Source organism: Rhodnius prolixus, unplaced genomic scaffold, assembly GCF_049639745.1.
Source record: "Rhodnius prolixus isolate KJV_2025 unplaced genomic scaffold, Rpr scaffold_25, whole genome shotgun sequence".
Classification (NCBI taxonomy): domain Eukaryota; kingdom Metazoa; phylum Arthropoda; class Insecta; order Hemiptera; family Reduviidae; genus Rhodnius; species Rhodnius prolixus.
The window spans coordinates 293,218-310,675 of NW_027411585.1; the positions used below are offsets into that span (position 1 = coordinate 293,218).

At 35.3% G+C, this 17,458-nt stretch overlaps 1 protein-coding gene across 2 annotated transcripts in view; it reads left to right on the plus strand.

The window, feature by feature from the left end:
• tna (Zinc finger MIZ domain-containing protein tonalli) overlaps positions 1-17,458 on the plus strand; it is a 134,238-nt gene that overhangs the window by 35,495 nt on the left and 81,285 nt on the right. The gene's annotated exons all lie outside the window — the stretch shown is intronic.

Sequence of the window (17,458 nt, forward strand, 5' to 3'; positions counted from 1 at the left end):
AAAGAAAATTACTTCACCGGAAGTTAGAGGGTTTTCCAAAGCTTTTTGGAGCAGACTCCAAATTCCTTACGTTAGGCCTGTAATGTCATGCAGCTTCGAAACTTTTATTCAGGAAATATTGACTTCACTGGGATTTTAGGCTGATTTTACACTACCCCTAATGGTCGCATTTCATTGAAGTGGAGCTGTATTTAAGAAAACTATTATTTTAGTACAAATTTAATTCAATGAAAACTAGTATTTCCTATCGAAAATCTACGTACCACTTCCTCTTGTGAGGGTACAGCGGTCTCAATACATTTTCTGCAGGATAATATTGAATATTGAAATTCTTCTAGATAGTAGTGTACTCGTATTGCGATAGAATTAAGGCTGAAACGTTCTGGAAGTAACAATACTGAGGTGACGTAACTACCATCCCATATATAAACTAAAGTCTCAAATTTCAAGGCCTCCAATTCACGCAGTTCTAATACAATGCTCAGAATAATTGTGCGCCATTATTTAGAAAAACAATTATAATAATAATTCTCTTTGAAACTATCCTCATCTTTGTCTAAATTTCAATCTTTTTTTTAACGTTATAATCGCCAGGAAGGTTGCTGAGAAAAACTAGATTTTCGGTTTGAATAATTTTAAATTTTTTTTTATTTTTTTAATTTTATTTGTAAAGAGTTAGACCAGCGCTAGACACGCTATAAGTAACAATGACAATAGCTGACATCGAACTAACTAATTGAGGGGAGAAGCTACCCAGCGATAACACTCCCTAAGTCGTCACCCAGGATTGGATTAGCTACTCTCCTCAGAAGAGAGAAAATCGCGAGGCCACTGGCGTTTCAGTCGTCTGGGAGGATGATCTGGATGGTGGTGTGATGATAAGTGGCGGACAAGAGGATTGGAATGAGAGTGCAAGTTCTGATGAAAGCTTTTATAGCGAGTTCGTGCAACCTGATCAACAAACGGAATTTCCAGGTCTGTGTGGATGGTTAGATTTGAAACATAAAATGGAGCGTTAACGATAGTGCGGAGAATTTTAGACTGGAGAGATTGAATTCGTTGAATATTGGAGCGTTTCGTTGAACCCCACAGTTCAATACCGTACGTCCAGGCGGGTTTTAGTATGGAATTGTAAATCAGTCGTTTGTTGTTAAGTGAAAGTTTTGAACGTTGGTCTAGTAGTCTTTTAAGTAGTCGATAACGCCTGTTATCTTCAGTTCGTTTAAGTCGTTTAAGTCGTGTATGCGGGTTCCAAGTCAGTCTTTTGTCTAAATAAAGCCCAAGATAACGGACAACATTGGCAGGAGAAATTTGAATTGAGTCATAGAAGATCGGAGGAAGAGTGATGCGGCGGAGAGTAAAAGTAATATTTTGAGATTTGGTTTCATTTAACTTGATTTTCCATTTTTTAAACCATTCCTCAAGAGAAAAGAGATGAGTTTGAAGGTTTCTGTGTGAAGTTACCGCATCAATGTGAGGAGAAAGTATCGCGGTATCATCTGCATAAGTTATCTCTTCAGGCGGTATGGAGTGATGTAAATGGCGCAGAACGACTCTAAAGGCTTTGTCTTTCTTCAGTTGGTATGTGTGGTATTCAATATTTTTTTCGTGCAGGTACCGAATTGTTGCCCTGAATGTTGCAATGGTGTTGGTTGAAACCAGAATATTGTCACTGCGTGCTTTACATGAGTAATTCTCTGCTCCAAGGAGTTGTCTGAGTTCGTTGTTGAGCGTTATATAGTTGGAGACTTTGTACAAATAGATAGGAGGCGGTTTGTGCTCGGGTTGGTCATTGACTTCTGGCAGTATATTAAATTTATTGTGAGTCGCAAAATCTGATACAAACTGTACCTGTTGTGGAGGTGCTGATGAGGTTGTTTCCGGTAAGTTATGCATAAAAGTTGTTTGGTTTTGTTGCGGAATCTGAGAAAGTCCAGAATTTGCTTGTCGTGTTAAAGGAGGTGAACTGACCTGAGGGATTTTATTTCTTTTTCTTTTTATCTGGAGAAAGGTTAAGAGTGTTTGAAGTTCTTTTGGATCGGTTAATAGAAGAAGTAGTAGATTCGCTACCAGAGATGGATCCTCCAATGTCGGTCTCGCTTAGATCCATGTCTAAGCCGCCGAGGAGGTTAATATTTGTATTTTTCCTTTTCTCTTTGTTTTTGTTAGTAATAAATAAATAATTAGGTTATATCACTTACAGTTGTAATTTGCTTTGTAACTTCTTTCCTTAAACTAAGATGGAAAAGGGTGAATTTATTTAAAAATTAAAAAACCACTTTCAAATTATTATTTAATGACAAAGTTGGTCATTAAAAGTCTTTATAAACTAATAAAATTGTTCTTTAAGCACACACAAAAATTTCTAGCAAGTTGTTTACACAAAGGTTCAACAGCTGATAATTTTAAATTTAAGGTTGAGGTTTATTTTCAAAACAATAGGTTTTACAGGTAGTTTGAAACTAGGTAGTCAGGACCATGGAGGGCGTAAGGAGAATCATTTGAAGTCGTCCTCGAGACAGTGGACGAACTGTCGAAATCATCCAAGTACAGCTGTGTGATAAAATGCCCAAAGTGTAATTCTAGTCCAGTTTCCCGGCATTAAGTCCAAAATTGATTGACCGGGTTGGAGGAGCTGAGGTGGTTTCCCGTCAAGGTTCGATTGTTCGATTGGTTTGAATAGCTGTGAATATGAGGTAGCTCAAGCCTTGGACTGTATAATGGTCTCAAGCTCGATCGATGACCACTTTAGGGCTTCTCTAAGGGCCTTCTGAGGCTTTGGGTAGCCTACACTTTGTTTCTCGCCACAAACAACTAAAAGTGATGGCAGAGGTTTTAAAAATAATTGAGCAGCTATGATGTCGGATTTGATATCGATTCTCTCTGTCGTTAGCTAGATATTTCTGATAGCGTCTATAGAGTTTTAACCAAGGTTTATATTCAATATAATAAGTTGCCAGTATGAGATTATTGGTATTTCCTGTTGCACCGATTGGCCTAAGACGGGGTAGGACTATGTACTGGAATGTGGGCGTTCAGCTGTACAACTTGTTGGGAGTTGGAAGCAGACTGGGGTAACCACTGGTCGGCCCATTTCAGTTCGTGTGGGAGAGCCTGCAGGCGCAGGATTTTTGACATTTACGTAAACGGCCCACCCACCCGCTGAAGACGCCTCCGCATGTACAAGATCAAAGTTGAAAAGGATCCTGGTTTACTTTGCATTCAAAAGCCAAGTCCAGGAAAAATATATACTTACTCCCTGATCCTCTCTCAATGTATAAATTTAAAGTTCCTTGCTCTTAGCGTAACCTTTGCAATTGATAATATTGATTGGGTAACTCCATCTTAGTACTTTTATTCTCTTTCCTGTCTTGAGAAAAAGTATCGTTATCGAGCAGTTTTCCTATTTGGAGTTTTCACCGGAAATACGCGTTTTTATGAATTGACTTACTTCCAGAATAAAGGGAGTTAGAGGAAGCCGTATGAGGGTGCGTCACCATCCATTTTACTGTACTAAAGTTATGTGAAAGGTATCTCAGATGATATTAACCTGCTAATAATATTGTTCGAATGTTTACCCATATTGATTGCGAACGGGCTACTAGTAATCTGTCAGACCGATTCGTTATCGTAATCTTATCTGGCGGTGACACGGGCTGGTGCCTCTGGGCCCGATTGTGCAAATGCGCCTTACGGTTGGTCTTAATTCCAGATTTCATTATCTCGGCTTTTAGACATTCTTTCGCTAATCCAGAAATCGTTTGGCGTTAAATATATTCGCCAAAAGACGTTCAAATATTTGATATTACATCAAACTCTTCATTTTCTTGTTCTTGTGTTCAATCTTGGAGTAGTGCGTACTGTCTTCTTTCTAGTAGACATCCACAACTGGATTTGGAGACAACGGAAACGAAATTATTAATTAATATCGCCAGAAATGCGGCTTTACTGAATCGCTTTTCCAGCAGGCGATAAGCCAGGAAATGGGTTTAACAATATTTATTGAACCTGGTCTAGTTACTACGGTAACTCTTAGGATTCTAATTTCCCAGGGAAAATTGGTTTTAATCCTCTTAAAGAGGGAATTTCGAATTTTGAGTTTTCACGATTTAGGGCAAAGAGGGGTATGAAACTGGATATATCTCAAATGTGACAGATCAGTTAAATATACATCCTGTGCAACAGTATTAGGAATTGGTTGACCCGAAGTGTCACTCTGCCAATCAGCGTTTTCAATATTTTGGATAACTTGCAAGCTAGTATCTAGTTTCCCTCTGAATTCCTGCAGAATTATCACTCCGATCGCATTTTTTCAAAATTTGTAACTTTTAAAAATTGTTATTCTTCCAATTATATGTAATAATTGAAATAAATTTATTTTTTCAAATAAAGTAAGCTATACGAGACAGAATTACATCTTATTTCTAAAATCTAAAACAGCCCCAGATGGAGGACTCCGGTGCCAGCTTCCTGTGGCGTGAATAACTGATCGAAGTTTCAGTGTATTGAGCATCTCCAGTCTATCAACTAGTAAAGTCTATGTTGGCTGTGGGTTTGAGTAGTATGTGGGTGGCCAGTTCTACAAGTGGTCGACCATTAATAATTGTCCGCTGAAACCCTAGCTGGGCGTGGTGGTTCCATTTTGGTAAGTACTGTTTGCACAGACGTGTGGGAGTCTGTAGGCGCGAGATTTTTGACGTTTACGTTGATTGAAACGCCCACACGGAGTCGGCTGTTCCAGATAAACAGTCGCTAAATATTATAGCGCAAAGTTAATTGAGAATTCTTCACTGCCCCAGAGGGTGTTCTTACCCAGAATGATCGCCGCCATCACTGTGGCCGTAATTAACTCAGATTGTGGAGGGTTACCTTCTTCTCCTTGTGCCCATACCCGAACGATTTCTTCTTTATTAGCACTATTTTTACCTTCTCTCCTGGAAAGCTTGCATCTTTAATCTGTTCCTCCCATGCCTTGCATTTTAGGCCGAACTGGCTAGTAGTACTGGCCTCTCCTTGGTAATGTCTTGATTGTTAGGCTGGTCGCGTTCTCCAACTAGTCTGTACATTACATGAATGAGGAAACTCATTTCCGTCCTCTTCTCCACGCCTTCTTTACTATTCCCCTCTCTATTTTTGATCCTACTCATATTGATTACTCCTAACCCTTGATTTCTACATAGGTAGCACAGGAGCGATATTGGTTTTGAGGTGCACTGAATCAGAAAAAGTAATTGTTGGGAAATGAATGTGTTTGTGTGAACAAAGTTTTCCAAAAAGAAAAATCGTGGGAAACTGAGTCTTGAGAGTCCGATTAGTTCCGGTTACTGTGACTTAGGTTGAGCACTTTCAATAGGAAGTGACATTTTCCTGAATACATTTTTCACTCCTTGGGAATTTTCTCTGAAACTGCTTCAAATTGACCTTCTTCAAACCCAAAGTCACTCGATCGGCTCTCCGAATGAATTATTCTGTGCTTTTTTTTATTATTAACCTGCAGCAAATGTTTGCGGATTCTCAGAGCGTTAGGTTTGAACTGTACTCGGGATTAGATTCAGCCAGAAGTTGCCACCTGGAAATCTGAACTCTTCTCCTCACATTTCGCCCCCCTCATAAAGCAGATCCATACATGTACAGGATTTGATCTCGGATGCATCAACGAGTGTAATCCATGCGCCAGATGACGTATTCTAGACCAGTTTAAGTGTTTAATGTTATTATGAGAAGAAAACAAGAAAAGGATGGAGGGTTGGTCGTGTAGGTTACATTCAAGGTTATAATGGATAGTTATGTCAGCAGTGGACCATGACTTGTTCACTGACCACAATGGCTGCCCTCGTCCTAAAGCAAAACCTTTTTAAAACTGCTCTCACTTCAAGCTCGCTCTTTGCACTGCTCGAAGTGTAAAATAAATAAGTTATGGATGAATTTCCGAAGATATTTTTTGTTTAGAGATAATACCTAACCTTGGTCCGTAAAAGTGGTTTCCGGAAAGGATTTGTTCTCTTTGCTGCAAGCACTTTCGCTATTGAACTGCAACATTTGCGGCTTCTGATAAAGAATTCTAGTTTTCATTTTAAAGCCTTTGATGCAGAATTTTTAAAGCAATTTCATTGACACCAAGATAATGATCCAGGCGAATGAAAGCGAAACTCTTGTTTGCATTAAATGTGGAAAACAAAAAAGTTATTTTGCATATTGTTAACAAATTAACATAATTGTTTATATCGTGAAGAATGTTGACTGAAATTACATGGGACCCGTTCTGTTCGTTTACTGACCGATATACATACCTACACTACGTATCGTCTAGTTTTGAGTTATGGTGGGTGACTTCCGTTCTTAAACTCAAATTATTGTTTTTATTTTAGTTTCCCACCCAAGAAGAAAGTTCCAATTTTTCCATTTTTAGTTTCCACCTGAAAGGAACGCTCTGAAGCTCTTGCTCAGAAAGTTCAACCTTTCCTTAGGGTCCAACTGAAACTTAGCGAGCAAAATCCTCAAGGTTTTAAATCTCAAGATCTACAAAACAAGGCTTCCATCTTGAACGAGGAATGAAAGCTTATGCGAACTAGAAACATATTTGAACATTAGAGTGCGCATTAATCGCAGTACTTTGAGCACTAGAGGTTGCAACTTGGTGTGATGTGGCGGGTACTTGGCGTGTGACAGCCACTCGAACTGGTTCGGAGGCGCGCCTCTAGCCACTCGATCGGCTCTCCGGTCACATAATTTTGACCAACTTTCATAAACTTCAGTTTTCTCCATAAATGTTTCAAATAAAACTATGTCATTAGTTTAATGAGTTTAGTGCAACTTTTTTGAGGGAAACTTAAGCAAGAGCGATTGGTGTGTTAACCATAGATTGTGGAAAATGCAATCCTTCAATAATGGAGCGAACAAAATGAAGCAGTTGCGAAGTAAACCAAATATTTCAAGTGTGTGTGCAGATATTCTGAAATCAAGATAAATGTATAAAATACTAGAAATACAAGAATTCAAGACGAGTATTGAGTGCACATTGTTCTGGATCCAGGCAGCCGTGTCGCGGTTACATAACCTGCCTGTGTAACAGGCTTTAGAACGCAATTACTCGCTGTATCCTACTTACTCCCGTAGTTGCTTTTACTTCTGTACTTTCTCTTACTTCTGTAATCTATTCTACGTAATTACAATTGTTCCTTTGAAGAAAAGTAAAATAAAATAATACTTTAAAAATACATAAATCCAAGGCTTGGGTGGGAGCATTCGATGAAATATTTGGAAGGCTGTGTAATGATTATAAATATATAGACAAGATATCAAAATATTATCGATTATTAGTGCAAAATGAATAATGTCCGGCCATCTGATTAGATAAATTAGGAGTTAACTTTGTGATAACTTTCGAATTTTTTTATTATTATTTTTTAGTTGTTTTGGCTCTGTTTATCAAGCAATCTTGCTATTAATATCAGTAGGGTCAAGTGACCAAAAATGAAGCTGAGGATCCAATGCTCATATTTTCCTTAAGATATTGTGAAAACATTTCATTAGCTCTAGTGCAATATCTCTGAGGCTAGCCCTAGTGCAATATCTCTGAGGCTATTATATTACATTTTATGATTCTATTGTTAACTTATTAAGAATCGGCTCGTACGGTTAAAAATTGTTCATTGTTGAGAACCTAATGAATGAATCCTCAATGGGAGGGTCTGATTCTGTAGTTTGATTAAGGGATCGACTTGCTAACTGAGAAGGGTGACCCTGCGTCATCCCCTCTCTCATTCTCCTATAGAGGGTTATCACCGCCTAATCGCCCTCGCCTATCAGACACACTAAACATAACTGTACTTATATTTATTCATCCAGAACTCACTAGCTAAAATTCCAGCAAAGTCTAAAACTGGGAAATAACTGGGAGCGTAATTCGGAGAATTCGATTGTTTCATTCAGAAATCTTGTAACAGGAAGTGGTCCTTTTATGGAGTTGGCTTTTATAAATGCGGAAGCAGCATTATGTCAAAATAGCTTATTCGAAATCCTTGTTTCCAAGAAAAATGTGTATCTGTTTTGTAGTCCCCAAGTCAAAGTTGTATTAATCATTCGATATCAAGGAGGGGGAATGCCGTAAAATCGATATGCCAGTATGATCAATGTTTTAAACATTTAAATAATTTATTATATTGTACATTTGTCAATTAGCAAGTGACAGAAAATAAAAAGCGAGAAATATTGTAATACGAGTGATGAAGAACGTCAGGTGTATTCCCTGACTGAGTAGCTAACAGAGATCGGCGGAAGTGCAAGTTTAGTGCACCGGAAGGAAGTAAACTTCGTCAGTTTAAGTTCATTCTTTGATTAAATTGATTGTTACATCACTATATTAAAACTGTCCGGTAGGACAGTTGTATAAGGGTTGATCATCAAAAACTGCACGAAAAAGTGTAACGTTGAAAAACACCCAACTTTGACAATTTTTTTCTCTTTTTCTGTAAAAGATAAAATTCTCAAATTTTCTTTAAATTATAGGGCAAATCCTCCTTTATAACTGTAATTTTTTTGGCAAAACCCAGATTTAATATATTACGAGAAAAAAGTTGCTGAAAATGAGCAAAAACGGCATTTTCAAAAATTGGTCTTGTTCTTGTTGTTGTTGTTACCTTTTTTGTAAACAACGTAGCGCCTAAACGCGCGAACCGATTTTCATGAATGAGGTGTCATTCGATTCGGAATTTTATGTAGATGTGCCTTTTGGGGGTCTCGACGCTGCACATCGAATGGGAGAGGAGTTAGCCCCCTTTATGTAAGGTCCCCTCCAAAATTATTATTAATTACTAATTACTCTGTAAATCTTGGCCCGATTGTGATAAAATTTGGTAGGATGATAGGGTTAGGGCTCCCCTGCGTAACATCAGAGCGACGTTCAGCTCTTACACTTTTTAAGGGGAAGTACAGCAATCGTTTTAAATTATCGACTTTCATGGCCAATTTTCATGAATGAAGTGTCATTCGAATCGAAATTTTGTTCAGATTTGCACTTTTAAAGTCTCGACGCTATGCCTCATAAGGAGGGGAGTTTCCCCCTCCCAAGTAAGGCCCTTTCTAAAACTATTATTACCAATATTTCTAAAACGCTTAGTCCGATTTTGATGAAATTTAGCACGAAGATGTGGTTAAAGCTCCTCTTCGTGGCTGTGAAGTGCCATCATGATCTTACCCCTACTAAGAGAAAGTATAGCAATCGTTAATATTATCAATGAGTGAACCGATTTTCATCAATAAATTGTCGTTCGATTCAAAATCTTTGCCTCTTTGCCTTTTAGGGAGCAGTACTGTAATTCGGTTTATTTTTCTTACTCCTCTTAAAAGGAAGTACTGAAATCGCAGTTTAATTTTGTTACTTACGTACAAATACCTTCCTATTTTATTCAAAACGCTTTCTAAAAAAAAAATTGTTATAGAGGATGGTTTGGGCACCGCAACTATAATCATTCTTTAAAAAGATCTGTCCAGTGGAAGTTACGGTTACGACTTAACACCTTATCAGGTTATAATGATAGAATAGCTTATTCCAATTTTAAAATAAATCTGTAAAGCAGATATGTAACTTTGTAAAATAGACAAAAAGGAAAATCTCTCCAAAAGGTACAAAAATCTCCTTAACAAAAACTTACAGTTTAAAAAGTTAAGTATAAGGGTTGATTGAACGCCAAAAGGTACACAAATCAGCAAGTACCCAACATTTCATTAATACTGCATTGATATCATTTAAGTAATTTTACTGCATTAATTTTCATTCATATTTTTTTAAATTTATTAGATGTCACAGACCCTTATGCTGGCCAGTTCATTCATAATATTTTTTTGTTATAATGATGATAAAATGTATAATATACATTCCTTATTAAATAGGTACTTTATTTTAACTATATTCCAAATTATTCTTCTGATTTATCTTTAATATGCCCTTTATTCTGAAGTTGTCACATACGTATATATGCATGTTAGGGTAGAAAAAGAAAAGTTAGTTAGAGTCGGCTACTGTTTAAAATTGAACCACTGATTTAAAACAATATTTCAGTCTAGAATTCGTCTCACCGAAATATTCGTGAGCACAAATAACACACAGTTAATAACAAGTAGATTATTCAACAACAATTATTCATTTCTCAATTGTAATTTAATTTAGTCTCCCTAATTTTACTTATAATAAAATACTGGAATAATTAGCTGTCCTAAAAATATGCAAATCTTATTTATTTTATATTACTTATGTACAACATTGTGGGAAGAAAACCTAGATTGAAAATGTAATTGAAGAAAACTATATTATTTATGATAAAGTCAGATTAATTATTATCTATAATCTCCTTAACAAAAACTTACAGTTTAAAAAGTTAAGTATAAGGGTTGATTAAACGCCAAAAGGTACACAAATCAGCAAGTACCCAACATTTCATTAATACTTCATTGATATTATTTAAGTAATTTTACCGCATTAATTTTCATTAATATTTTTTAAGAATTTATTAGATGTCACATACCCTTATGCTGGCCATTTTCATCTACAAAATATTTGTTCAAGTAGCACACCATTTAACTTAGATTGACTGTAATATCTATTTATCTATAATAATCAAACTATTGATTACAGGTGAAAAAAAAAACGTTATAAAAAATAAAAAAATATGAGGCTAAAAAATTCATAAACGTTTTTTAAAAATTGCTTACACCAACATACATCAATGATTTTATTTATTTATTTTTATTTTTAAATAAAAATCGTCGGTTTAAGTTCATTCTTCGATTAAAGTAATTGTTATTACATGTAGTAGTCAAACGTTTATAATAATAGATAATAATTATCTGGCTTTATCGCAAATAATATAGTTTTCTTCAATTACATTCTCAATCTAGGTATTCATCCCAAATGTTGTGTATATGTAATATAAAATAAATAAGATATGCATATTTTTAGGACAGCTAATTATTCCAGTATTTTACTATAAGTAAAATTAGGGGAACTAAATTAAATTACAATTGAGAAATGAATAAATAATGTTGAATAATCTACTTGTTATTAACTGTGTGTTATTTGTCCTCACGAATATTTCGGTAAGACGAATTCAAGAATGAAATATTGTTTTAAATCCTCCGTGATTCAAATTTAAACAGTAGCCGACTCTAAATTTGTCTTTTTCTAATTTAACATGCATGTATATGTGACAACTTCAGAATAAAGGGCACATTAAAGAGAAATCAGAAGAATAATTTGGAATAGAGTTAAAATAAAGTACCTATTTATACGAAGATATAATATACATTTTATCACAATTATAACTATTATGAATGAACTGGCCAGCATAAGGGTATGTGACATCTAATAAATTCTTAAAAAATATTAATGAAAATTAATGCGGTAAAATTACTTAAATAATATCAATGAAGTATTAATGAAATGTTGGGTACTTGCTGATTTGTGTACCTTTTGGCGTTTAATCAACCCTTATACTTAACTTTTTAAACTGTAAGTTTTTGTTAAGGAGATTTTTGTACCTTTTGGATAGATTTTCCTTTTTGTCTATTAGCAAAGTTACGTCTGCTTTACAGATTTTTTTAAAATTTGGAATAAGCTATTTTATCATTATAACCTGATAAGGTGTTAAATCGGAACCGTAACTATCACTGGAGAGATCTTTTTAAAGAATGGTTATAGTTGCGGTCCCCAAACCATCCTCAATAACCATTTTTTTGAGAAAGCGTTTTGAATAAAATAGGAAGGTATTTGTAGGTAAATAGCAAAATTAAACTGCGATTTCAGTACTTCCTTTTAAGAGGAGCAAGAAAAATAAACTGCGATTACAGTACTTCTCCCTAAAAGGCAAAGATTTTGAATCGAACGACAATTCATTGATGTAAATCGGTTCACTCATTGATAATTTTAACGATTGCAGTACTTCCTCTTAGTAGGTGTAAGAGCATGATGGCACTTCACAGCCACGTAGAGGAGCTTTAATCACTTCTTCGTGCTAAATTTTATCAAAATCGGACTAAGCTTTGTAGAAATATTGGTAATAATAGTTTTAGAAAGGGCCTTATTTGGGTGGGGCGAACTCCCCTCCTTATGAGGCATAGCGTCGAGACTTTTAAAGTACAAATCTGTACAAAATTTCGATTCGAATGACACTTCATTCATGAAAATCGGTTCACGTGTCGATAATTTGAAACGATTGCTATACTTCCCCTTAACAAGTGTAAGAGCAGATCGTCGCTTTATTGTTAGGGAGGGGAGCCCTAACCCTATCATCCTACCAAATTTTATCAAAATCGGGTCAAGATTTACAGAGTAATTAGTAATAATAATTTTGGAGGGGGCCTTACATAAAGGGGGCTAACTCCTCTCTTATTGGATGTACAGGGCCGAGACCCACAAAAGGCACATCTACATAAAATATTGAATCGAATGACACCTCATTCATGAAAATCGGTTCACGCGTTTAGGCGCTACGTTGTTTACAAAAAAGGTAACAACAAGAACAACAAGAACAACAACAACAACAAGAAGAACAAGAACATTTTTTGAAAAAGCCGTTTTTGCTCATTTTTGGCAACTTTTTTCTCGAAACCTATTAGATCTGGGTGGTTGCAAAAAAATTACAGTTATAAAGGAGGGTTTGGAGTAAGATTTAAAGAAAATTTGGGAATTTTATCTTTTATAGAAAAATAGAAAAAAATTGTCAAAGTTGGGTGTTTTTCAACGTTACACTTTTTCGTGCAGTTTTTGATGGTCAACCCTTATACAACTGTCCTACCGGACAGTTTTAATATTAAATTTAACAAAAACTTACAGTTTAAAAAGTTAAGTATAAGGTTGCTGATTTGTGTACCTTTTGGCGTTTAATCAACCCTTATACTTAACTTTTTAAACTGTAAGTTTTTGTTAAAGAGATTTTTGTACCTTTTGGATAGATTTTCCTTTTGTATGTTTTGCAAAGTTACATATCTGCTTTACAGATTTTTTTAAATTTGGGAATAATAAATTTTAATTTTATCATTATAACCTGAAAAGGTGTTAAGTCGGAGTTACTACCACTGGTGAGATCTTTTTAAAGAATGATTATAATTGCGGTCCCCCAAACCATCCTCAATAACAATTTTTTTGAGAAAGCGTTTTGAATAAAATAGGAAGGTAATTTGTACGTAAATAGCAAAATTAAACTGCAATTTCAGTACTTCCCTTTAAGAGGAGTAAGGAAAATAAACTGCGATTATAGTACTTCTCCCTAAAAGGCGAAGAGGCAAAGATTTTGAATCGAACGACAATTCATTGATGTAAATCGGGTTCACTCATTGATAATTTTAACGATTGCAGTACTTCCTCTTAGTAGGTGTAAGAGCATGATAGCACTTCACAGCCACGTAGAGGAGCTTTAACCACTTCTTCTTGCTAAATTTTATCAAAATCGGACTAAACGTTATAGAAATATTGGTAAACATAGTTTTAGAAAAAGCCTAACTTGGGTGGGGCAAACTCCCCTCCTTATGAGGCACAGCGTCGAGACTTTAAAAGTGCAAATCTGTACAAAATTTCGATTCGAATGACACTTCATTCATGAAAATCGGTTCACGTTTCGATAATTTGAAACGATTGCTATACTTCCCCTTAACAAGTGTAAGAGCAGATCGTCGCTTTAATGTTACGTAGGGGAGCCCTAACCCTGTCATCCTACCAAATTTTATCAAAATCGGGCTAAGATTTACAGAGTAATTAATGATAATAATTTTGGAGGGGGCCTTACATAAAGGGGGCTAACTCCTCTCCCATTCCATGTAAAGCTTCCAGACCCCCAAAAGGCACATCTACATAACATTTCGACTCGAATGATACCTCATTCATGAAAATCGGTTCACGCGTTTAGGCGCTACGTTGTTTACAAAAAAGGTAACAACAACAACAACAACAACAAGAAGAAGAAGAAGAAGAAGAACAAGAACAAGAACAATTTTTGAAAATGCCGTTTTTGCACATTTTCGGCAACTTTTTTCTCAAAATCTATCAGATCTAGGTTGTTGCAAAAAAATTGCAGTCATAAAGGAGGATTTGCCCTTTATTTTAAAGAAAATTTGGGAATTTTATCTTTTATAGAAAAAGAGAAAAAAATTGTCAAAGTTAGGTGTTTTTTAACGTTACGCTTTTTCGTGCAGTTTTTGATGATCAACCCTTATACAACTGTCCTACCGGACAGTTTTAATTACAAACGTTTGACTATTACATAAAGTAACAATTACTTCAAAGGAAGAATGAACTTAAACCTACGATTTTTATTTAAAAATAAATATAAATAAATAAAATAAACAAAATCATTGATGTATGTTGGTGTGAGCATTTTTTAAATAAAGTTTTTGAATTTTTTAGCCTCATAATTTTTTTTATTATTTATCACGTTTTTCTTTTTAACCTGTAATTAACAGTTTGATTATTATAGATAAATAGATATTACAATCAATCTACAGTGCTACTTGAACAAATATTTTGTAGATGAAAATGGCCAGCATAAGGGTCTATGACATCTAATAAATTCTAAAAAATATGAATGAAAATTAATGCAGTAAAATTACTTAAATGATATCAATGAAGTACTAATGAAATGTTGGGTACTTGCTGATTTGTGTACCTTTTGGCGTTCAATCAACCCTTATACTTAACATTTTAAACTGTAAGTTTTTGTTAAGGAGTCTACTATTTAAGCGTTAAAAATAATTATTAATCTCATTTGTTAAATTAAATTTTAATTTAGTTATCTACAATTTTATTCTTAATTCTCACCGCAATGTTATTTATACTATGTAATATTTTTCAACGTTGCGCTTTTTCGAGCAGATTTTGACGGTCAACCCTTATACGATACATCTGTTCTACCGGAAAGTTTTCATAAATTGATAAAGAGATGCATATTTTTAGGATCGGAAATTATTATTAAAGTACTTCACTATTATTTGATTTTGAAACTTCTTTTCTAATACTCAATTAATGGGACTTGCGTTTAATTGTTCTTTAAGAATGAATTATTGTTACTATTAATTATTTATCTGTCTTTGGTTAAAATTGGCTAATATTTCGTTTGTCAGAAGTAATAGAAAGTAAAAAAATTGAAAAATACAGATCTTCCATTTTATTGCAGGCCAAAAGAGGGCGTGGTGTGACATACACGAGAAGTAGGCGTGGTTTAATAAACAGTACTTGTTTCTGATTGGTTCTTCAATCAACCTACTTTTCACAATTCCATTCTTCACTGAGATTGGCCAATTCTTTATTCGTAATTATTTCCATTAAAAATAAGAGATTAATTTTGTTCACTAATTTTCTCCCGTAGGTATTTGATGAAGAATCAAATTATGTAATAAAAAAAATTTCTCAATAAAAACATAAAAAATAAAAGATTTTTCTCGCCTATTGACTTGTTTTCCACAAAAATAATGTAAGGCTAAATAGGAAATTGGGAGTAATAGTTATTTTCTTGGGAAGTAGGTAAAAGAAAATTGTGGGTCATGTTTCTCTTTTTGCTCCCCACCATTTTGTATGTTTATCTGCTTAGGGCTGTTATTTATCGATAAATGTTATTTAAAGATTTAATGATCAATAGTTTGATACCTCCTACTACAGTCAATCTAAGTTAAATTGTGTGCTACTCTTTACTGAACAATTATTTTGAAAATAGTCTTGTGACATGTAATAAAGACAACTTTTGTCTCGAAATCTATTAAATCTGCGGATGTGGCCAAAGGATTACTCTGGTAAATGAGGATTTGCCACATATTTTAAAGAAAATTTGGAGAAATTTTTCTTTCACAGAAAAAGAAAATGGTGTTTTTCACCGTTACCCTTTTTCGTGCAGATTTTGACGATCAACCCTTATACAACTGCCCTACCGGACAGTTTTAATTCAATTGTAAAAAGCCTGGAATCCATATGATCCTCGTTCAACTCCCTGTTACGAGAGTTTCTCATTCACTCTCCGTTTCTGAGAACTGCTGAGGAGAGGAAGGGCGGATGCTGTCCCCATCACAGGCTCTCTCTGTCGGCGGCCTGTTATGAATGAAGTCGGAAATCACATTTAACAGCGTCTCTCTCACTCCTGTTCTGTTCCCTCAACCAAGTCCTTTGGCACCCCCTGAAGAAGGAACCGGTTCGGACCATTGTTTACTGATACACAACAGCCTTCTGCATTCATCACCGCTGTTGCAGCTCGACCCCCTTCCCTCATTAAACTAATACAGTGTTCCGGCGAGTCAGATATGTCCGTTATGTATTGATTTTTAATAGAGTTTGTTTTTATTTGTAGAAATTAAACTCCATTTGAAGTTTATGCAACATCATAGTTTTTATGTTGGTTATTTTGGATGTTGTTTAGTCAAATTACAATAAATATCAGATTTTCAGTGCCGGAAATACACGATTTGAGTGCCCAAGAGTCGAACCAAAACAATGGTTTTTAGTAAATGGTCTGTCTGTGGACACTTAGATCAAAAATGAAAAATCACTGCAAGTTCAGTTGTAAAACCAGTAATTAGTAAAAATGCCGAGTTTATAGGAAATTCGATCAATCGTTTGACTTTTAATAAGAGGAGCGTGGGTTACCAGAGTACGTACACAGGTGATTGCTCTTCATCTTTGAAGGCCCAATTTCCTTTTCATCTCGTACTTCCGAGGAACATTCCCACATTATCTTCCACCAATTAGCATGCTTATCGGATAATCTTGGAGCCTTAAGGAAGAGGAGGAGATTTTAAAAGATCGGTCAACTCAACTGGCCTGTGACGGGTCTCCACCCACCCTGTAGGGGGTGTTCCCACATCTCACCTAGTCAGGTCGATGCTCGGTAGTTATTTTTAATAGGCTAATCGATACGTCCCGCTTCCGGCCACAAACCAGACAGGAAATAGTTACGGTCACATGGGCTTTTAAAACGTCCATTAATATTTTGCAATAGTTTGTAACTTTTAACTTCTCGTTATGTGAGTAGATATCACATTCGGTTACAGTTGGATTTAGCGATCTGATTATATTCACTGTAACTAACGCATTCTAGAATATACCGAGTGGTTGTTGGGTGTGTTTATAAAAAAAAAGCCAGAACCCGCAGGAACCTCAAAGAAGCTGTGACTAAGGTGCGCCGCCAGGTAAGATTGAAACACCGTTATTGCAAAGACAAGGGGCGCTTCCTGTTCTACGCTGAAAATTCTGAACCTGACGTCCCCTGAAACTGAAGTTGCCGCCATATTGATCCAATATCTCACAGACACATATGCACCTCTTATGTACATACATACACTCACATAGTTCTACACAGAATACAGTTGTCAGATAATAAAAGTTTTAAATGTTTTTTAAACTTGAGAGTTGTAGTACTGAAATACAGATCTGAGTACTTTATTTGCCCTTTAAAAGTAATCCACCTATTGGCAGAACAGCTGGAGG